Source organism: Pseudochaenichthys georgianus, chromosome 18 (genome assembly GCF_902827115.2).
Source record: "Pseudochaenichthys georgianus chromosome 18, fPseGeo1.2, whole genome shotgun sequence".
Classification (NCBI taxonomy): domain Eukaryota; kingdom Metazoa; phylum Chordata; class Actinopteri; order Perciformes; family Channichthyidae; genus Pseudochaenichthys; species Pseudochaenichthys georgianus.
Genome location: NC_047520.1, coordinates 3,136,446 through 3,160,926, shown reverse-complemented (window position 1 = coordinate 3,160,926; position 24,481 = coordinate 3,136,446). Strand labels below are relative to the sequence as shown.

The 24,481-nt window shown below is 39.8% G+C and overlaps 1 protein-coding gene across 2 annotated transcripts in view; it reads left to right on the top strand.

The window, feature by feature from the left end:
- The window catches only part of tnfsf10l (TNF superfamily member 10, like), a 66,961-nt gene that overhangs the window by 33,523 nt on the left and 8,957 nt on the right, over positions 1-24,481 (top strand). The gene's annotated exons all lie outside the window — the stretch shown is intronic.

Below are 24,481 nucleotides of genomic sequence, written 5' to 3'. Positions count from 1 at the left end.
TGAGGATTGTGAGCGATTTGATCGATGGAAGAGTCCTGAAAGACGTGCGGGTCAAGCGCCAAAAGGGAGGAAACGTGGGCATTAAATTTAAAGAGAGAGAGGAAGGGAGGTCAGGTCGTGCAGTCAATGTGAAGACGACAAGAATTGAATGCATTGTCCTGCAATAAAACAGCAAGAATGCAAAGTATGCTCGATGTAAAGTTAATGTGAAGGACTCAGGATATCAACCAGTTGAGTTTCCTTCGGTTTAAGTCTCTTGAGGATTTGTCTCCTTTGGGTTTATATCTTCCACTAGCATTTTTACATGAACACTTGAAGTACATGTATCGTTATTGTACTGCCTTTCAAGTCAAAGTCAACTTTATTGTCAATCTTTCAGTTTGTGTGTACAGACGGAGAGATCGCAAATACCGTTTCCCACAATCCCAAATACAAATATTTTTATGTATTTTAATCGTTTATTTAGCAGGGACCATGCACAGTAATGAACACTTAACACATTAAAATGTATCAAGCGTAACAGTGCCAGATTTAGCTTTGAGCTCGTTTTATGTCCCTCACATAAAACATTTAAGAACATTACATTTTACAAACATAGCAAAAACAAATTACTTGATATGCAAAAAGTGCAAAAGAACAAGAGCAGCAGACACAAGTATTTATCACATGGTAATACACTACAGCAGCAACAACATGTAAAGTGCAAGAGAAGATACAAGAGCTACCTAAAGTGCATTTAGCGGTGATAGAAAAGTCTGTGTGTTTCTCAAGCATCCTTTGAGTTGACCTTTGAAGCCATTGAGAGTGGGACGATCCCGCATCTCAGCTGGGAGGCTGTTCCACGACGAGCTGCCTTTAACGGAGAGGACATTTTGTCCAAAAGTAGTCCGTCTGCGGTGGACCTCACAGTCTCCTCTGGTTTCTGACCGAGTGCAGCGTCCAGTGTGTATATATATATAAGTATACAAATATGTAAATATATATGTATATATACACAATCGACACATTTATACATACGCACACATTAACACATGAATAAAAGCACAACAATCAATATATATAACAGTCACTTCAATAACTTTGAGAAATGTGCATCAGTCAGGGTTCACATATGATTTTCCATGACTTCTCCATGACCAATAAAATGACTCTTTCTCAGCGGTACCACTGAAGATTGTTTATTTTAACACGGAACAGGAAAATAAGGTCTGCATATGAAACAAACAACTTATATCACATAGTAGGCTTACTAGCTCCTACAGGCTAAAGCCACTGTCGACTAGAGGGCTCGATTGTAAACATCTCTCACCAGCGAAATACCGCGACAGTTAAATGCCATTTTACGTTTCATTACTATACGATACAGTATTTATTATCGTTATAGTATTAATATTTCGGCGATTAGATAAAATATAAATTATATTTGATGCAACTTTAGTTACATTTTCATGACTTTTCCAAAAATACTGTTTTCCAGAACTTTTCCAGGGCCTGGAATTTGCATTTTGAATTTCCATGACTTTTCCAGGTTTTTAAATGACCGTACGAACCCTGATTAGTGCAAGACTGTCCATAGCAGCGTACAAAGTGGCATTACACACACACACACACACACACACACACATATACACACAGGCATTCTATTAACATGAGACAAGCTAAAAGCAAGGCTAGTCAACAGAAGTGCAGAGGAACGATGACGTGGGATTGAGGATAGCATGTGTGAGACTAAGCTTAGGCATTCAAGTCTTAAGCTCTCAGCCCCTCGAAGTAACTCTCGTTGTACCGGCTGCCCTCAGTTTAGGAGACAGAACTGCAACATTTGCACCTGCTGAGACGATCGCCAATACATCAGCTCTAAGCGGATAAAAAGTGACGGATAATGCGATAAAGGGTCGAGGGTTAACACATCCACGGCAGGAATTCACATTACGATTTAATCCAATGCTCCCAGCTGCGATGTGGGTATCTTTACCATCCACTCTCAGAGCAGTGGGGGAGAATGAAAGCTGCATTCATACGTCTGACTTTCAATTTGTCTGTCTTTGGCAGAGATAGCCGTCAGTCCGCTTTGATTCATGATATTCAACACATGTAGTGCAGACAACTGTATGGGTGCTAGTGTGTAAACGGCTTGATGCTACAGTGAACAGCAGTTATTCTGTTTCGAAGAAGAATGTTTTTCTTTCCTCCGGTTAGGGTCAAAGGTTAAAAACCGAAGAAAAAACACAGGATACACCTTTCGTTTTTAGGAGGCCAGGGTGAGACGAAGCTTAGGAAAGCAGATATAACCCCAACAACACCTGCTTTTGGATTTAACCTGTTAAACCCCAAGCCTGCTTTTCAGGTCTTCAGGAAAATGACATTCCCAGAACAAATGACCATAACTACACTTCTAAAAGAGGAACATTAATAATCTTTTTTCTCAAAGTAATGATAAACCTGAATCAATATAGATGTTTTTTATTTTAAAGAAAATTCAGATCGAACATAGTAAAAAAATGTAAATTATAGTGTCCGTCCAACATTTCTTTTATACTTATAGTGAAAACTAACCTTGAATGATGGGATGGTAGACTAAAAGCTTTCAAAATCCAAAGTACAACATATAAAAAGTACGCTGTATCAAGATTGATGCAAAACAAGTGACATTTGACCTTTTTAGAGAGGTTTAGAAAAAAAAAATCCACCTCTGAGGTGATTTGGGTGGAAATGGGCGTTTTTGACGTTTCTCTGGAACCCATTGGTATACTTGCCAACCCTCCCGATTTTCGCGGGAGACTCCCGATTTCATTGCCCTCTCCCGGTTTCCTCCCGGGGTCGTATTTCTCCCGCATTTCTCCAGATTTCTGACACAATCAGATTTACTCAGGACTGTTTCCACTCAGACTTTAATACAGCTACACCATTGTTTGGTTTCCATGGCAACTGAAAGTCTGAGAGGGTGAGGAAGTTAGTCACAGAAAACTGAACAAGAATCGACACTCCTTTCCTTTTACAGATCCAGCCCACACCCATGGTGCTACAGGCAGCAAGGCAGTGCACTTACAACTACAATGCATGTTAATGTTGATCTAATACAGCTCCGGCGATCCACTAGCACCCCCCCCCCCCCTCGCGGTGGCTTTGGAAATGCTCCCGATTTCAAGGTGCCCATTGGTTGATTTTGATGATTGACATCTTTTTTGAACCGTTAGAGCCAATAGAGTCGAAGGGGGATTTCCACATACACACCAACGTTACCATTGAGAAGTGGGGGGTGGGGGCTATGCGCACGCAGTTTGCCCTAAGCGAAATCTTACGCTCTGAAATCTGAAAATGTAAAACTAGGTTTATTGCTGATGGATTATCAGAAATCATTTCAAAGTGACACAGACACATTGGATTAACCTTCAGCAGCGTTTTTATCGTTTTAATGTCATTGAAGACAACTTTTGATCAGACAACAACACATTTAAGACCTATTGCCGTTTTGGCTACCTAATGCCACGTGTTGTGATGTCTGTTTTTGTTTTTAATGTTGCGAGTTCTGATCATGGAGTGATGATACAGATACCTATCGAATCTGTGTATTCTCACGATGCTAATCGATGGGTTGGATTTGCATTAACGATAAGTAATAAGGGTGTTATATCGTGAGTTCTGTGCTAACGGCGTTAGCATTTTTTCGCTCAGGGCTAATTCAGGGACTCAGCGTTAGTCTTGTGTTTTTTTTGCTAAAAATGGTTCATATCATCAGTTAGCTGAGTTTCTTCCCGTTACATGGATGTGAAACATTTATAGTTTATTAAATATTGAGAAGCCCTCAGACGCTGTTTCCTGCAGATGATGCGTTTTTTCCCCCCGCGGACGGATGGGGTTTAACAGGTTAAGGATTTAGTTAGTAGACTTTTTCTACCTTCATAGCACGAAAATTGTCATTATTTTGTGTGGAAGTTGCTAAAAATATCTGTCTTTCACCAGCTGAATGTGCTCAGACATAAAAGTGAGTTCATGTTCATTGTTGGCCTCGGAAAAAACAGACTTCAAATTGTTTTTAAAAGCTGTTCATGAACATTTGACCATATTACAAGGACTTCAACATGGGCCAATGGGTACGAATTATGGAAAGTGTTCAGATTTGTTCCCAGCTGATCTGTATTTAGCTTCACACACAATCATCTGGAGATACCTGGGGACAGATATCTGTAATCTGAAAAGTAACTAAAGCTGACAAATGTAATGAAGTAATAGTACCTCACAAATGTAGTGGGGTTTATATATAAAGTGTCTTTAAAGAGGGAAACACACGGAAAACTGCAATCTGAAAAGTAACTGAAACTCACAATTGTATTATTCCTTCTTCAGAAAGTTATTAATTCTAATCAAAAGGTCACTTTCCTTAAAGCTCCACCGCCCCTCTCGTAGTCTCACACAGATTGCATTGTGGTTGCCATATCTCTAAATCTTCTCCGTGTCAAAGCAATGATGTCATAGCAAATATTTGGCTTTTCATTGCTGATTTGAAGCAGCTGTTTTGACATCACTGGACTTCTGTGGGTCGACACACACTGCAAGCTTTAAAGAAAGCAGTGCACCCTGCTGCTCAGGGGTAAATTGATATTTGACTCGTAATGAAGCACAGTATCATCAAAAAGAGTAGATGATTGGAAGAGAAAGTTCATACCGTCTGTCTCTCATATGAAAGACCTTCGTGTTTTCCAAATCAGAGCTACAATGGTGTTAAATTATCCTGTTATTCGGAGAACCAGTAAATGGATTGTACCGAAGTGACTGAATTATACATAGTTAGTTCACAAAGCTTTGATAGATGTCAAAATGCGTAATCCTGAAATGTTATTTGAAGTATTTAAAAAAGTCACAAGTTTAACGGGTGAAAAAGTAGTCTGAGAATAAATCAGTGAGCCCATGCAAGAGTCACGATCAATACGAGTAGTCTTTTAGAATCAATCAACAATTGGAAATGTGTTGTATTGCTACTTTCGATGACTGAGTGTGTAGTGAATAAAGATAATAGTGTCTATCTGCTCGTTCCTTCTCCATCTTACTATAGCAAGGAGGAAAAGGACCAATTCTAACATCTTATCCCACTCATATACCAAATTGATAGCCACCATTCTAATATCAATAGAATACACATACGAGCACCCACTGTTTAATATGCCAGTTCAATGCTACTGTTTTCTAACCCTAACTTTTTGTATTGGTGTGCTACATTTTTATCGCATGTTTTCAGCACTATCTTATTTATCTTAATGGTGTTCATCTTTATGTTTTTATTACTTCTTACATGTTTTATAATTTTAAATGTATTTATGTGTATGTTTTTATCTGAAAATGATCAAAGCCACATGAGGAGGGACGCTTTTATTTGTTTATTTATATTTATTTTAAATTATTTTATTACCTCGAGGCCGGGAAACCACCCGCAGAGGGGAACTCTTCACCTACCTGCCACCCTTTTAAATAAACAGAGAAAAAAACGGCTACCCTTTGGAATCTTTTAAACTTACCCGACCTCGATCTTAATGGTTTCTGTTTTTCAGTGATATCCGGTTCATTGTATACGATTTTACTAACCCGGTGTGCCTTCCTTTATTTTATTATTAGTTAATTTTAACACTCCCTTTACTTTTTAAATTAATATTACTGGGGAGAATGTTTTAATTATTTGTATTTCTATCATTGCACTTGTGTTTTAACTGCACTTACACTACTATGCACGGCTTTTACTAATAGAACTGGAATCACTTTTAAATTGGCCATTTTAGATCCCCCTATCATTTAGGGTGTTTTATGGATTCCATTGGGACAAGCTCCGCACACACACGTAGATACATCGATACACGCACGCACGCGCACACACGCACCACCCTCCAGATCCTGGGACGGGGAGATCTGCTTTTTAACATACTCTGCCGCCGTTCCCTAACCACCTATCTACCGGAGCCCTGCGCTCTTCCCCAACCTAACCCTAACCCTAACCCTAACCCTAACCCTAGGTCCACAAACCAATGGCGTCTTGACACCCTTTAAGTCTAAAGATGCTTTACATTCCTATTTCCCAAAGTCAACACATATTATATTACAGAAAAGCCATTTTGGTCTCACATTTTCTACCTTAAGTACCTTCTTTTGAATCTAAAATGCATGCGGTACATCAAAAGTTATATTGCTCAACGACTAGACGTGTATCACCAACTACAAGACTTCAAGCATAAGGATGTCTTTATTCTATATTTTTGTTGCACAGAGAAATAGATTAGTAAAGCATATGAATAATAAGTATAAGAAATGGTTGGATTGAACCACTTTCTTTGAAGTTGTGGATTCGGACATCACCTCGAGTTAGAACGGTCTTTAAAACAAGATATTTTGGTTATTTCTATAGAAGTTGTTCTCGGTTCGGACGACCCTTCATCCTAAAAAGGTAATCAATTTAGAAAGAAGTTGTGTTAAGTATTTAAGGACAAACTTATAGGTGTAACCACAATAATCAAAAGGTCATCACACTCTGGGGTAATGACGAAGAGATGCAACACTTAATGACAACCGTAGCAACGCCAGTCGTTGACCACGCCCACAGAGGGGCGGAGGGAAGTTGTGTTGTTAGTGGTTTCCAGCCGATACACAAACACAAAAGGCCTCTGTGTGTCTGGCGTCGACCACCCTCCCTCTCCTCCATCTTCACATCCCAACTCCTCAATGCACTTCCTTTAGCGTTTTAACATCAGCCGTTTGTTTACTACAGAACACAAGAAGCTACAGTTCTGTCACGACACATGTGTTAAACGCCGCATATGATCTTTGGGGGATTTCCAGAGAACAGACCATCGGATAAACAACTTTCAAAGGCTTTCAAACCCTCTGTTTTTAAACTGTGCTATATAAATAAAGTGGATTGGATTGGATTTTTATGGCACGACATGACATTTCTACGGTGTGCGCAAACATCAGCGAATTGCAACACAGTCATCTAACACCTGCTTAAAAAGTACAAGAACACTCGTTTCCAATTGTTAAAGTGCTTGTTACATACGTAGTGGTGGATGAGTGTGAAGGGGTTTACTTTTATTTCATACTTCACACACAATATAGTTGAGTTTTCAGGGGACGGAGAGTCAAACATGGAGGACGTTTTTGTAGTTGTATGTAACGTCATAATCATATTTAAACTTTTCAAGACTTGTAAATGCTTATTTAGATGCTCCTGTGGTACTTCATACACTTCCCAATATATATCATCTTATTTTTCAGCCAGAATCTTCCATGTTGTCTATTTTCTAGGTTTAAAACAGGCAGCCCGGCTTTAATGATCCCTTATAAGGCTGTTTCGAGCCCTTAGGGAAACGTTGTCCATGTTCCCAGCAACAGCATATTTTTACATGAGGCATTTACAGATCAAATATTGTTAGACGGGTACTTTGAACTTTTTAGCTTCGAGCTGAAGTTAAAAACCCAACAGTGGGTCTATTGGCATAAACAAGCCCATCATTGTCCATGTGGAAATAACCCTCTTTTGCAACTTTGAGAGCAACATGTTGTCGCTTTGGATGAATGAATGGTTCCACTAACGCAATCAAGGACGTTTTTGTCTATCAGACTTTTATGAAGTTGAATTAAATCCCTAGTGTTCCCTAGAGTTTATTAGTCTGCGCCATCTTGAGTAGCGTCCCAGTTAGGGCTGAACGATATATCAAGTCATGGCGATAACCGCGATATGCGCATGCATACCATTAATGTCCTATGATTTTTCTTAAAAGTACTTCTGGGATTCCCACAAACAAAACATAAAAATAAATTATTAATCCCTAGTAGGGCTGCTCGATTTGGGCAAAAATCATAATCTCGATTATTTGGGTCAATAATTGTAATTGCGATTATTAAATGCGATTATTCATTGACTTTGGAAACATCCATTTATTGGAGAAAAAAAATGTGAACTGTATGTTTGTAACAGTTGATTACCCTGAACTTTAAGTATAATTTAACTGAAAAACCAATAAGAATAAAAAAAAAGAATAAAAAAAAAAAAAAAGTAATAATAAAAAAGTATCGTTTTATTTCGATTACGTTGTTTTCGTAATCGTTGCAAGCCATAATCGTAATCGCGATTAAAATACGATTAATTGAGCAGCCCTAATCCCAAGTGATATCTTTAATTACATCAACCCTACATCTTGGCTTTCCTGATTTATTGGATAAAGAAGTAAAGGGTAAATGCGCCTATTTTATTTAACAGCCATGGCGTTTACTATTAACCTTCCAACACGAATTTGATTGGGAACGTTGCTGGTTCTGAAAAAACACCCACCCTCAAATACTTGAAATATCTAGGAGTTTGAATTACAATAAACCAGAGAGCATCGCCGACATTAAGGCATTGCATGTCTATAGACGCCTTTCTATTTATAACAACGTACCCATACAGGTTTACTGCATTGTTATTAGTATTTGCTCTTGTGAAACGAAAGTTAAAACACAGAGAGTTCATGGATAAGAAGACTGAGGCTGTAAAACAACGCCGCCCCTGGCCTAGTTTCATGCTGTGTGTCTTTTGGAGGGAAAGCATGTTGTGAAAGAGATTAACGGTAACAGACAGAGACACAGAAAGAGAGAAGAAGTGCACAGTCAGCTGTGTACAAACTGCGTCCTCGACAGAGGTGGGAAGGAGTGCAGTACAAATACTTCATTACTGTACTTAAGTACATTTTTCTGGTATCATTACTTTACTCCACTACTAATATTTCTGACGACTTTTTACTTTGACTTCTTACATTTTGAACTCAAATACCTGTACTTTCTACTTCTTACATGTTGAACACAAATACATGTACTTTCTACTTCTTACATGTTGAACTCAAATACCTGTACTTTCTACTTCTTACATGTTGAACTCAAATACCTGTACTTTCTACTTCTCACATGTTGAACACAAATACATGTACTTTCTACTTCTTACATGTTGAACTCAAATACCTGTACTTTCTACTTCTCACATGTTGAACTCAAATACCTGTACTTTCTACTTCTCACATATTGAACACAAATACCTGTACTTTCTACTTCTCACATGTTGAACTCAAATACCTGTACTTTCTACTTCTCACATGTTGAACTCAAATACCTGTACTTTCTACTTCTCACATGTTGAACTCAAATACCTGTACTTTCTACTTCTTACATGTTGAACTCAAATACCTGTACTTTCTACTTCTTACATGTTGAACTCAAATACCTGTACTTTCTACTTCTCACATGTTGAACTCAAATACCTGTACTTTCTACTTCTCACATGTTGAACCCAAATACCTGTACTTTCTACTTCTTACATGTTGAACTCAAATACCTGTACTTTCTACTTCTTACATGTTGAACCCAAATACCTGTACTTTCTACTTCTCACATGTTGAACTCAAATACCTGTACTTTCTACTTCTTACATGTTGAACTCAAATACCTGTACTTTCTACTTCTTACATGTTGAACTCAAATACCTGTACTTTCTACTTCTTACATGTTGAACTCAAATACCTGTACTTTCTACTTCTTACATGTTGAACCCAAATACCTGTACTTTCTACTTCTTACATGTTGAACCCAAATACCTGTACTTTCTACTTCTTACATGTTGAACACAAATACCTGTACTTTCTACTTCTTTTTTTTTTTTTTTAGGACATGCGATATTAAGTAGGTAAATTAACTCAAACACATGCACAGCAAACCACCAATCACAATCATTCTTGATCAGATCACAGCAGGCCCTGCCATCAAAACACCGGTGAAAAATGAGCGAGGCACAGGAGGACAATACTGGCGAGAATGAAGATTTACTTCCAAAAAGAAAAGCAACATCTGGAACTATTTTGGATACAAAAAGGTTCTTCTCTTCTTCATTCACAGATTAACCCCCTTATTTGAGGGTAAGTTACATGCATTATCATGACATGTTAGATCATGACTTAAGGTATGATGAGTCAACCAGTTAAGATCCAGACGTCCATGACTAAAATCCTTCATCCGGTTAAATATAGTTTAAAAAAACACAATATATATCGCAGGGGAAAAAAATATATATGGCAATGTCAGTTTTTTTCAATATCGTGCAGCCCTAGTCCCAGTGGCCTTATTTGTGCCGGAGGGTCGAGGAGCGATAACGGAGGAGCGATAATCGAGGAACTACCAGACCATCCTCCGGTGAAATCCTCAGACACTCGCCCCGCCCCCTCACTGTGTATCGCTCACTGATTGGACGATGCAGTGCATGCACTGATCTGGCTGCTGTCAGACGATCAGCTGTGCGGCGTCATCGCGAATGGACGTCGCTTCACGTGACGCTCCGGAGGAAACAACGTCCCATTGCTCTTAAAACTCATGTCCCTGCTTCTCGTGGTTTCCTCGCGTCTCTCCGTGCTTTCCTGGAGGGAGGGACTAGTCACAGGGAAACGACGCAAGTGAGGGACGCAAGGAATCCATTTAACCGAAGTGAAACGCACCCAAGGTCTAGCCCCGGGATGTGCTTCTTTGAATCCTAAAATGCTCGTGTTCATGTCTAACATCATCTCTTGACCCTATGTTGTCTTTGTGTGTCTCTCTGTTCCGTCGTTTCCTCGCCGAACGCCGACCAAAGTCTGCTTCTGCTGTCAAAATGAAAAATAAAATGTAACAATTGGCATAAACATAACTGTGAGATAAAAGGATAAACATAAAGTCGTATGAAGTCATCGCAGAAAGTCTGAAACTACACTGCGTTTGATAAATGGGCCTGTTTTGTCAGTGTATACAACTAGAGTTTGAGGCTCGCCACCTTGCAGGGCTTTAGAAATAGTGTACAGTTTAATAGAAAATGAATAGCGTGTGGTGCAGTGGGTTGTGCGTTGGTGTTGGGATCAGGGGGGTCACAGGTTCAAACCCCACTGCAGTCAGCATGTCGTTGTGTCCTTGAGTATGTAAGTCGCTTTGGATAAAAGCTTCTAACACGTGTCATGTCATGTAAAAACAGTGCATACCAAATGAATCCCTCTCGATTATCACTAAAACCCAATGTAGGTTAGGGTTAGGGTTGATATGTGGACCCTGGATTTCTCTTATCGTTTCATTTTGCTTTCTGGAGGCAGTTGTATGATGTCAGCCTACAAAGATGCTGAATCGTAAGCTTGAATCGAAAAATGAAGATAAAGAAATGGACTGAGGAAACTACAGCAAAACAAACACCAGACGGACAAAGCTTGTTCCAAAATAGGGCTGAACGATTAATTGATTTTAAATCGAAATCGCGATTTGAAATGATACGATTATGAAATCGCAAAGCCTGCGATTTTTTTTACAATTTTTTTTTTTTTACAATTTTGTTCTTCTTGTGTGTCAGTCATCCACAACAATCAGTGCTGTGCTCCACATGTACCAACCATTGTTAACCAATCAGAAGTGGCCCATGATAGAAGGTGATAGACAGATTGATCCAATCACCTGTGACTTTACAAACCGCAAAGCACAAATCCTGCTCATTCTGCCTCTAAGGGCTTCACTTTTTCTTTTTCTTTTGTTAGAGTATAGTGAGAGGAAGCTGCGGTCTTTGGAGATGATTGAAAGTAAACCACAGACTGGTGAATCTGGGCCAAACAAAAAAAAAATCCTTCAACCTGCCAGATGCAGCAGATGGAAACGTTGGACATTACAGAACATCAAGACAAGCTCATGAAATATGCTCTGCAGATGCTCGAGCAACAGCGGTAATTAAAGTTTAAAAGTCTCAAAAATGCTACAACTCCCGTCACAAACTGGATGAATGTGAAGTATGTTGTTAAAGGAGGATGAACGCGTAATTAAGGAGCACTATTGGAGCGACTTTGATGGTTATTAGACTCAGGATTCATTCATTTGGATTCCCGCTGTATGAAGAAATGAAAGGACGGAAACAATTCACAAAGGGATTAAACTGTTTCAAACACATGCTCAAAGTAAGCCGATGCCGATGTGTTCATGTGGATTCAAAAGTCGTAAATAATCTACAAAATGGAGGAGACCGATCTGATCGGAGCAACTGACAAATAATCTAACTGAAACCGGCATGGACAATGACTATGTTTTAAACATGCGCTTATCCAGAAAAGCCTGGTTTGGGAAGAAACATTTCCATTAAAGAAAGAATTATACATTTCTGTCTTTTTATGCCTATAATACTAACTTACATTTTTATTAAAATTAATCAATCAATTATTTTGTAGACGTTACTTTGAGACATAAAAGTACCCAACTTCGAAATATGTTTTACACTACAATGTGGAGACTACAGTATGTTACCTATGTCAACAGCTACCTTGCTTTGTTTTGTTTAATGCTGCTGCAACACAAAATAATTCCCTAATTGGCATTAATAAAGTACATCTTATCTTACAATATTAATTTACTTAAGCCCATTCTTTGCACCAAGCCAGCTGATGTCAACATGATTATACGTTTAAGTGTCAAATCATCGTCATTCCTGGAACAGCTACCTGTCTTTTGGCGTGTCAGCAGCTTCCAACACAGTCAAAGTCCTCCATGAACAATACAAGAGAGTTATGAGGATGTCACGTAGGCCAATGATACCGTGAGCATGCTGAGAAAAGCATTTGGGATGTTGTGGTTTTAATGTGCCAACACATCGAAATCCAAACCATTAATGTCCTATGATTTTTCTTAAAAGTACTTCTGGGATTCCAAGAAACAAAACATAAAAATAAATTATATGTAGTAGGGCTGCTCGATTAGAGCAAAAATCATAATCTCGATTATTTGGGTCAATAATTGTAATTGCGATTATTAAATGCGATTATTCATTGACTTTGAAAACATCCATTTATTGGAGAAAAAAAATGTGAACAGTATGTTTGTAACAGTTGATTACCCTGAACTTTAAGAATAATTTAAATGAAAAACCAATAAAAAAAAAAAGTAAAGTAAAGGGTAAATGCGCCTATTTTATTTAACAGCCATGGCGTTTACTATTAACCTTCCAACACGAATTTGATTGGGAACGTTGCTGGTTCTGAAAAAACACCCACCCTCAAATACTTGAAATATCTAGGAGTTTGAATTACAATAAACCAGAGAGCATCGCCGACATTAAGGCATTGCATGTCTATAGACGCCTTTCTATTTATAACAACGTACCCATACAGGTTTACTGCATTGTTATTAGTATTTGCTCTTGTGAAACGAAAGTTAAAACACAGAGAGTTCATGGATAAGAAGACTGAGGCTGTAAAACAACGCCGCCCCTGGCCTAGTTTCATGCTGTGTGTCTTTTGGAGGGAAAGCATGTTGTGAAAGAGATTAACGGTGACAGACAGAGACACAGAAAGAGAGAAGAAGTGCACAGTCAGCTGTGTACAAACTGCGTCCTCGACAGAGGTGGGAAGGAGTGCAGTACAAATACTTCATTACTGTACTTAAGTACATTTGTCTGGTATCAGTACTTTACTCCACTACTTCTGACGACTTTTTACTTTGACTTCTTACATGTTGAACACAAATACCTGCACTTTCTACTTCTTACATGTTGAACCCAAATACCTGTACTTTCTACTTCTTACATGTTGAACCCAAATACCTGTACTTTCTACTTCTTACATGTTGAACCCAAATACCTGTACTTTCTACTTCTCACATGTTGAACTCAAATACCTGTACTTTCTACTTCTTACATGTTGAACACAAATACCTGTACTTTCTACTTCTTACATGTTGAACTCAAATACCTGTACTTTCTACTTCTTACATGTTGAACACAAATACCTGTAATTTCTACTTCTTACATGTTGAACACAAATACCTGTACTTTCTACTTCTCACATGTTGAACCCAAATACCTGTACTTTCTACTTCTTACATGTTGAACCCAAATACCTGTACTTTCTACTTCTTACACGTTGAACACAAATACCTGTACTTTCTACTTCTCACATGTTGAACTCAAATACCTGTACTTTCTACTTCTTACATGTTGAACACACATACCTGTACTTTCTACTTCTTACATGTTGAACACTAATACCTGTACTTTCTACTTCTTACATGTTGAACACTAATACCTGTACTTTCTACTTCTTACATGTTGAACACAAATACCTGTACTTTCTACTTCTTACATGTTGAACACAAATACCTGTACTTTCTACTTCTTACATGTTGAACACAAATACCTGTACTTTCTACTTCTCACATGTTGAACCCAAATACCTGTACTTTCTACTTCTCTCATGTTGAACCCAAATACCTGTACTTTCTACTTCTTACATGTTGAACACTAATACCTGTACTTTCTACTTCTTACATGTTGAACACTAATACCTGTACTTTCTACTTCTTACATGTTGAACACAAATACCTGTACTTTCTACTTCTTACATGTTGAACACAAATACCTGTACTTTCTACTTCTTACATGTTGAACACAAATACCTGTACTTTCTACTTCTCACATGTTGAACCCAAATACCTGTACTTTCTACTTCTCTCATGTTGAACCCAAATACCTGTACTTTCTACTTCTCACATGTTGAACTCAAATACCTGTACTTTCTACTTCTCACATGTTGAACCCAAATACCTGTACTTTCTACTTCTTACATGTTGAACTCAAATACCTGTACTTTCTACTTCTCACATGTTGAACCCAAATACCTGTACTTTCTACTTCTCTACATGTTGAACCCAAATACCTGTACTTTCTACTTCTTACATGTTGAACCCAAATACCTGTACTTTCTACTTCTTACATGTTGAACCCAAATACCTGTACTTTCTACTTCTTATATGTTGAACACAAATACCTGTACTTTCTACTTCTTACATGTTGAACCCAAATACCTGTACTTTCTACTTCTTACATGTTGAACCCAAATACCTGTACTTTCTACTTCTTACATGTTGAACCCAAATACCTGTACTTTCTACTTCTCTCATGTTGAACCCAAATACCTGTACTTTCTACTTCTCACATGTTGAACTCAAATACCTGTACTTTCTACTTCTTACATGTTGAACCCAAATACCTGTACTTTCTACTTCTCACATGTTGAACCCAAATACCTGTACTTTCTACTTCTTACATGTTGAACTCAAATACCTGTACTTTCTACTTCTTACATGTTGAACCCAAATACCTGTACTTTCTACTTCTTACATGTTGAACCCAAATACCTGTACTTTCTACTTCTTACATGTTGAACCCAAATACCTGTACTTTCTACTTCTTACATGTTGAACACAAATACCTGTACTTTCTACTTCTTACATGTTGAACCCAAATACCTGTACTTTCTACTTCTTACATGTTGAACACAAATACCTGTACTTTCTACTTCTTACATGTTGAACCCAAATACCTGTACTTTCTACTTCTTACATGTTGAACCCAAATACCTGTACTTTCTACTTCTTACATGTTGAACCCAAATACCTGTACTTTCTACTTCTCACATGTTGAACTCAAATACCTGTACTTTCTACTTCTTACATGTTGAACACAAATACCTGTACTTTCTACTTCTTACATGTTGAACTCAAATACCTGTACTTTCTACTTCTTACATGTTGAACCCAAATACCTGTACTTTCTACTTCTTACATGTTGAACCCAAATACCTGTACTTTCTACTTCTTACTTCTTACATGTTGAACCCAAATACCTGTACTTTCTACTTCTTACATGTTGAACCCAAATACCTGTACTTTCTACTTCTTACTTCTTACATGTTGAACCCAAATACCTGTACTTTCTACTTCTTACTTCTTACATGTTGAACCCAAATACCTGTACTTTCTACTTCTTACATGTTGAACTTTTTGACTTTTTACTGAAGTACATTTCAAAGTCTTTACTTTAACTTGAGTAAAGAAGTTTAGTCAGTACTTCTACTTTCACCAGAGTATTTTTAAACACGAGCACCTGTGCTTCTACTTGAGTAAAGGATGTGTGTACTACTACAGTTTTCCTGCAGAGGAACCGCGGAGAACAATACAGAAGGAAACACAAACAAACACACATCGGAGGTTAATGTGAGAACCGACTCAATAACACACTTATGTGTAAACACTTATCGATAACGGATTGACGGGAAGAAGCTAATAACCCAGAGTCTCATCTACGTGAAGTCGTAAAGCAGTAAAGGGTGATATCAATCTGTTGGTTCTCATGTGTGTGAACAGACTGGCTTCCTCCGCTGAACCCAGTGTCTGTGAGGCAGGAAACTCCCACACTAACACAGACTGTGAAGGTGGATTATCAGCGGCCGGCATCGGGTCGGACAATGTTGCGCTACCTGTCACAAACCTCCACAGCGATAACCCGCTAATCAGCAACTCCTGTTCGGTGGCACCGTAAATCACAGCCAGACGCACACGGTGACTCGATCGCTCTGAGGGTAATATACAGCATGAGATCCATTTCATACGCAATTAGACGACCGTGCTTTCAGAGTAGCTCAAGATAAGTGAAACAAGAGGACAATTATTGCTTTACTGATACATTAGTGCAACAAATATGGGGTTAAACTTTATTTGAAATCTACTTACTGTAAAGCTTCCTTGCCTTTCCACATTTGAACTGTCCATCGCGAGATATTAAATGTACTATAACTATATTTTTCATTGGCTTGATCGAGCAATAAACACTTGCTTTATCCGATCTGTCCTCTCGTTGCCTTTCTCCCTTTTCTATTATTATAAATGGAATAACTTTGGGGTTAAAGCTGGTTGGAGAAAGTTTAATTAATTAATTAATTAAAAGCAATTAATTAATTGCAGAAAAGTAAAGAAATAGTGCTTTTCAGAGTTTCTTGAAATAAGTGAAACGAGAGATATTGGATGGCTACACGGACAAAAAATGATATCGTGAGAATTTATGGTGGTGTATAATTTCTTTCGATCCAATTACTTTACATTTTCGTGGCTTTTATTGCTTGTTTTTATCTTGTTAACTGTCCATTGTGAGTTGGATATTAGTATAGAGGTGAGATTTCTCAATTTGTTGCTTTCCTCACTTTTATATGACCGTATTGGGGTTTGAGCTGCAGGCCAGAAACAGCTTAAAGAATACCCCGATTAATTGCATGGTAATCAACACCTCTGACATTCCTCATTAGCTGCAGCCGCGTGTCGAACATGCCGAGTGATACAGGAACACTGTGCTTCCTGTATTGGACACAACCGTATGTGTGCAGACGTGTGCTGGAGAACGACCTGATTGTTACATTCTCCATGGGGTTTACGCCGTCAGGCAAGAGTTACTGCTCTGGCTCGGGGGAGATAGTGGAAGGGGAAGAAATCTGTCTTGTTTTTCTTTCGCGAGGTGTTTGGTTTAAATGAAGACAAATATGCGTAGGAACCCTTCAGAGCCCCCCGACAGGAAACATTTCTAATTTGTGGCGTTATCACTTCTGGGGCTGCTGCCAGCTTCCTTCTTATTCTCCGACAGAGCAGAAGAAGTTAATAAAAGCTTTGTTTACATTCCTCTTTTCCTCCAGATCTACATACCAGTCTGTCTTTACACAAAGACTGGGTTACTTATTAATCACCGCCACAGCTTTTAGGAGCAATATTAGTCTTTGGACCTGCTAACAGGCACATATTTTGACTCCATCTTTAGGACACATGCTGAGGCTTTCTCTACACAACTTCAAAAAAGGACACACCGAATCTGGACAACACACACACACACACACACACACACACACACACACACAGTGAGGAATGCCTCTTAGACCAGATTAGGGTTGATAAGAGTTGCCGCTGTAGCTCAAAGTAGTGCCACACACACACACACACACACACACACACACACACACACACACACACACACACACACACACACACACACAGCCGGTCCAGGCCTGTCGGGGTCGAGCAGCATATTAAAGTATTGGGTTGCAGCTACTGCTAATCTGCAAAGGCTCCTTCATGTGCATACTTGCCCCTCTTTTCCTCTCAATCCTCTCTTTCAGACATTTTTTCCAATCGTGTCCGCTCTGACTCTCCTCCGTTCTAATCCTCATTCCTCTTCTTCTCTTGTTTCCCATAATTGTCCATCATCTTTCGCTCTCTGGCTTTCTCCCGTTTTTCCCACCGACTTCTGATTCGCTGGCCCTGCAGTCTTCGCGTGTTTAGACCGTGACATTTTGAACGCGCGCAGTCCAAACATCTCAGTTTGATGTGTTAAAGCTTGAACTGGGAGATCAGGGCGCAACGAGAGAAGTGGGTTATCCTTTGACTTCAGTTATCCAAGTTAAATTATTCAACATCCATCATTATTTGATAAAAGATGTCTCCTTTGAGTCTTCCAACTTTGTCTCGTAAAAATACAATGTTTTGGGTTCAGCTTTGAGGTAAAGCACCTGCTGTGACTTCAGTATTCGTGCAGTAGATAAAACGTGCCAAAAAGTACTCGTCATACTCTCCCCCCTTGAACGGCAACATTTATTTTCTCCCCCGTTTCTCGTATTCATGCTTTTTTTTCTTAGCATTTGGCCAGACGAAGTATGACGTGATAGAACTGGACTATTTCTGTGTGTTGTTATACACAGGGTGAGAGAGGAGAGTTCAGAGTGGGTTTGCTGTTGGTGTTATTGCAGCTGGGAGGGTTTTAAAGACTTTACCGGCTCCCATAAGCCCACACACACACACACACACACACACACACACACACACACACACACACACACACACGCACACGCACACACACTGTAAGTTAATTTAAACTTTGCAGGCTTGTCACATCTGGTACAGCTGATCTCCTGGAGACAAAAGCAAACCACTTAACACGGCAGGAGTGTGATCGTTTACAGAAACCACAGACACACTGAGAGACACACACTTACACACTAGTTAGCACAAACACCCAGGGTCCCCGGTTTTTTTCTCCTCCTTACTCCATGGCAAGGTCAGAAATGTGATTGAAAATGCACTATGTACTATTGTAATGTCCAAAGTGCAGTAAGCGGAACATTGAATGAAAGCAAAATATGTGTATTTATCACAGCTGTGGAGAAATCAGGGCCTAAAACGTCTCTACTGACTCTAAATAATCCTTATTTCCTCAATTGTGCATATTTTTCTATAGTAATTTGAATAATAGATCCTTCATTACAATATTGCATCTGCAATATATGTGAAAAATCGCAGAAATATAATTGAAAATGCAATCTGTATTATTGTGTTGCATCGTTGGAGAAGCCGGTGACCTAAGATTTTCAACGACATAATTACTCTGTAGCGATGTTAGTTTAACATTAAAGAACCTTGAACCTCGTATGGTAAAGGCAAACATATGTGTGTAAGAACAGCTGCAGAAGAATACACACTTGAATTGTGTTTCAACAAAGTAATTATTTGAATACAGCAAATCATAACGCATTTGCAAATTGAGTCAAAATAATTACTTGTTTTCTCCAAATCGTGCAGCCCTAATGTTCGGTACTTTAAAAGCGTTATTCACAGAGAGCTCCACTGAGTGGCAGGTTCTGGCTGTTTTTGATTGGTAATTCACTTTGAAAATACTTTACTGGGCTGCGGGATAGCTCTGGGGTTAGAGCTGGCGCCAATATGCTGTGTCCACTGCCAAGAACACGGGTTCAATCAAAACAATGTCATCCCCTCCATCTCCCCTCTCAACACTGCATCTCTAATACAGGCACTCGGGCCCAGAAAGTGTCTTTAATGCACTTTACTGCAGGGTTATGGTTTGCGTCAAAAGAATCAACATTTATGAAGGCAATAATGATGATGAAACTGGAGGACATCCATCGAACTAGAGTAAAGAAAGGAAGGCATGTCACGACAATTGTTTGATGCTTCTATGAAAGAAACAACATTCGACACGGCGGCGTGCGTTGAAGCTTCTGCCCGTTCACTTTGAATGGGGCGACGTCCCGCTTTGCCGAACTGCATTGTGGTTCCTTCGCGTTGCTCGCTTCAAAAGTTGAGCAATGTTCTACTTTTGAAGCTTCGACGGAAGCGTCAGCCAATCGAATCATATGCCAGTACAAGCTCTAGCCAATCAAACCGCGTGCTTGTGTGTCCGGGGCGGGACATTCATGTGATTGGTTGTTGGTCGAGTTTCAGACACGCCCGCCGGCAAGCTTCAACGCACGCTGCCGTGTGGACGCTGCGTTAAGTGTGAGAGAAAGACATATGTGGGGCGGTGGCGGCGAAGTCGATAGGGACTTGGCTTGGCGACTGGAAGGTCACCAGTTCAAGTCCCAGCAAGACCAAGTGCCACCGAGGTGTCCCTGAGCAAGGCACCGTTCCCCACACGGCTCCCCGGGCGCCGTTCAAAATGGCAGCCCACTGCTCCTAACACTAGGATGGGTCGAATGCAGAGAAACAATTTCCCCACGGGGATTAATAAAAGTCCATCTTATATTTTGGAGAGAAGTGAAGCTGCATAACCTCTAACTAAAGTTACCAGAGGTCCGGTTGGTGCCATGAAGTCTTTCTGCTGACCTCTCTTAAACGAGATGCTCTGAAATCCTTTAGCAAGAGGTTGATCTAATAACATGGTGGTGTCTTGGAGCAGTTCCCTAGATGACTGCTACAACGTTGGAAGTGGGACAACTCTCCGCCTCCGACAGGTTATATGCCCAAAGAGGCTTCAGGGACATCTGGTCTGTCCATTAGGCCTCAGATGACTGTAAAGAAGACAGATTTACTAAGATGGAGCTTCTTTGTGGTTGCCAGATATACGGCAGATGCAGAAGGAGAAATAATAATGACGACAGCGCCTCAAAACAAATGTAAAACGGCAAGAAGTGATTATTGGAATCGTCTCGATTCGTCTCGATATCTCGGAAGAAGAATATGATAACAAAAAAAAGACATCCAAAACCTCTAACCTGAGAAGAGGTTATTAAACTAAACAGCTTCTCATCAACTCCCCAGGCTTTTCCATCAACAGACTGTACACAGGTCTAAGAAAGCGGAGACGGGAAAAGTGAAAAAGAGAAAACCTGGAAGTGCTGGAAGACGATCCATGCATCGATAACATTTCAAACTCCACGTGGTGATTTTTCCTAATAAATGTCTCGGCGTCCGACACACGGTAACTCTTTCTCTCCAGGTTTCAAACGAAGACTTACATACATCTGCCTCGTCTGTTACAAGCATCCTTCCACCGCCCATCTCATTCTCCTTTTTCCATTAGTAATCCAACTAATTTGACATTTAAGGTTTATGGAGCTATAAAAACGAACTAATCGCATTTCCCACTTCCGATCAAATTGTTATAGGGTTGTTATCGTGAAATTGGTTTCATTCAACGCATGCTGCTGTCATCAGATAATTTCACCAACAACATGAAGCCCTTATTATCAGGGATGATGTTTGCCCTGATCGAGCTTTCGTTTAAAACGGGACAGAATAATAACTTCAAGCTTGATTCATCCAAACAAGGGAACGTCTCGCACTGAAAACACCTGCAGTCCGTTTCTAAATGACACACCTGATGGATGTATGTTTCAAAGTGATTACAGCTGTCCTTTTGTTTTGAAATCAGGACTTATCTCCCACCCCTTGCAGCCATTTGTTCTTCATCATCATGAGCGATTCATCATAGTTAAAATGACAGCCAGACTTTTTTAGTTTGATCTAAATCTCACCGTGCCAAGTTGTGTTTTTATTCAACGCATCTCCTTTGAAGTCTCCTCCAGAACACATTTCTCAAATTCTCACATCTCCTGTAATTTACCGTCTTATTATCGATGTGTTTTAAAGTCGACCCAGATGCAAACAGTGAGTTGGAAAACACTATAAACGGACAATAACTCAGAGTAACAGTGACCTTCAAAACTCACAGGATGCCATACAGTAGAACGCTTAACATAACTTGTCAATGAAAGACACGCAGACACCCCAGTAACTGACCAGAAAGCTCACAGTGGGAATAAAGTTTAAACCCCCCCCTCACCGCGTCTTTTTTAAAACGTGTTCTTGTTCGACTGCAGCCACATGCAGGGCAGAAATCTGTTGGCAATTTTCTCTTTAAGTGTTTGTGCGTGTGGGTAATTTTCTGCTTTCAGGACCCGAGGAACGCGAGGCAGAGAAAGGCCCGACGCGCCGAGCGAGACGACAACACACGGGTGCCCCTTAGAGTATATAGGGTACACACCAAAAAAGAAGGGGCCCCCATGCAAGCACTCACACACACACTCCAAACCCCTGAGCGATCATGTCCAATTTGTAGGTTTGGTTGAGCGTTCGATGCAGAAGGAACAGGCTCGCTGCCAAGAAAAACACCACGCTTCGAGCTCAAATTACCGTTACAAGCACGGTGACATTAATCATATTTAGTATTTTGTGGCATTTCAGCCAATCAATTAGGGAAATGTATTCCATAGGGGGTTTCCAGTGCCATGCTTCAGGGACTTTGGGCATGCCACATGACGACAAACACGTGATTAACACCGTGACCTTAAGGTGAGCGGGCATGGAGAATTGTAGGAGAAAAGGGACGGGTTGCTGAAGAAATATATATTAAAAAAGGGGGAATAAGACAGTGTAAAAAGGCCAGCATGAATGGAATGTGATGAAGTGACAAACCGTGGAGTTAAAATGGATGGATGATGAAAGACATGATGTTAAAGGAGAAGGAGAACTGAAAACGCGTTTCAAAGGGGCGGCTGAAGCTTGCTTTACAAAGTGAGAAGGACAAAGAAATGAGAAGTTACTGAGTGGGTGAGAAAAGGCAAATGCGTGTGGACATCTATATTTGTATGGCCTCGCTGTTCCTACATCTGGAGAAGATGAAACACAGAGGACATAAAACAGAGACGGGAGGAGAGGACATGTGCGCCGTCGGCTAGAAAAAGAGGGAAGTTAATGGCTGTGGTGATACATGTTCCCTATTGGGCGAGGGGAACCAAAGGGAAGCGACACGACCAGATTGGTATAATTATAAGTGGTTTATTTTAAATAGCAGCGGTAAACAAAATGGCAGGCACGCAGCCTGAAACAAACAGATGGCCACAAACACCGGTTTACATAATAAACAATAGAGGCCACAAGGGCGCAAGTTCAAATAGGCAACCAAACTAAAGAAGGACTCTCACAAGTGAGTCTAAACGCTTACAGAAGAAATAAATACTAATAGAGGGAACAAAACAAAACCGCACTTTAAAAGTGGTAGAACTAAATAAAAGAAGGCTGTAAGAAAACACAGCGAGGACAACAGTCAAACCATACGAAACTAATCCAAGCACATCTAATCACAATAACACGGTCCACACACGTTATCCCCCAGAACGCAGCGCAAGTAGCGAGAGGCGTCTGTTCCTCACAGAGCGGTGATAGTCCGCGGCCTTTGTACTCCTCCCCAGCAGGTGTGCGCCGGCTGTGCGCTGCGATTGGATGACGTCAATCCAATCACCATCTTTAAGACACAAACCCACAGTTTTGTGAACACACGAGGGGGAGGAAGGAGATGTGGCCTGTCTTCTGACTTCAAACCAAACTACAACAAAGACAGAATGGTCTTTTAAAATGCAATCATTTACTCTAAAGCAGTGCTTCTCAAAGTGTGGTCCGCGGACCACTGGTGCTCCGTGATCGCCCCCTAGTGGTCCTCGAGTATATTGGTAACATTTCACATTTGAAATAAATAAATACATTTAAGTTTTCCGCACTCTCGCAGGAATATCTCCGCAATGGAGCGCGCTAAAGTTTCACTTTCGATTGCATGATATAGCCCAGCACAACACCTTCATCACACATGTTGCCACTTGTTTGTACCATTTTCAGGCGATTTGTAATCTGTTCTAGAAAAACGATGCGATTTTGGATATTTGTGGAGTTAGGTGGTCCGCGAGTGTTTTTTTATTGGTTAAGTGTCCTTGGTATGAAAAGGTTTGAGAAACACTGCACTACAGGAACTGAGAGCGGTGTTGACAGACACTGCTTTCCCACAATGCAATGCATCACAGAGAGGGAAGCGTTTCTCAGAGCACGGAAGTACAACAAATACGTATTGCTGAGGCTTTTTGTAGTATTCCTGCTTATGTTTAGGTTATTTTGGAGTTGAAATACTGCAGAAACTGTTCATAATGTGTACATGTTGCCTTTTGTCGTCGCACCTATAGTACGTCTACTCGAACAATTACCTAGAAATTAGAAATGTGTTTCAATAGGATTTAACCTACAGTTGCTACAGTAACAGCTAAACATTACTCCATATAGCTTCTGGAAGAAATATTGAACAAATGACTAGTACAGGATAATAATTAAAGGGGTCATATTCTGCTTATTTCCAGGTGTATATCAGCATTTAGTGTCTCTACTGTGCCGTGCTTTAATGTCCAAACACGGGTTTTACATGCACAAAAACTATAGAAGACAACAGAGAAATATGAAGTCAAATTGAAATGTTAGTAATATTTCCCCAGTCATGGAACAATTAAAGTTTTTCTCTCACACTTTTGTTGACCACGATGTTTCTCACTTTCTATTA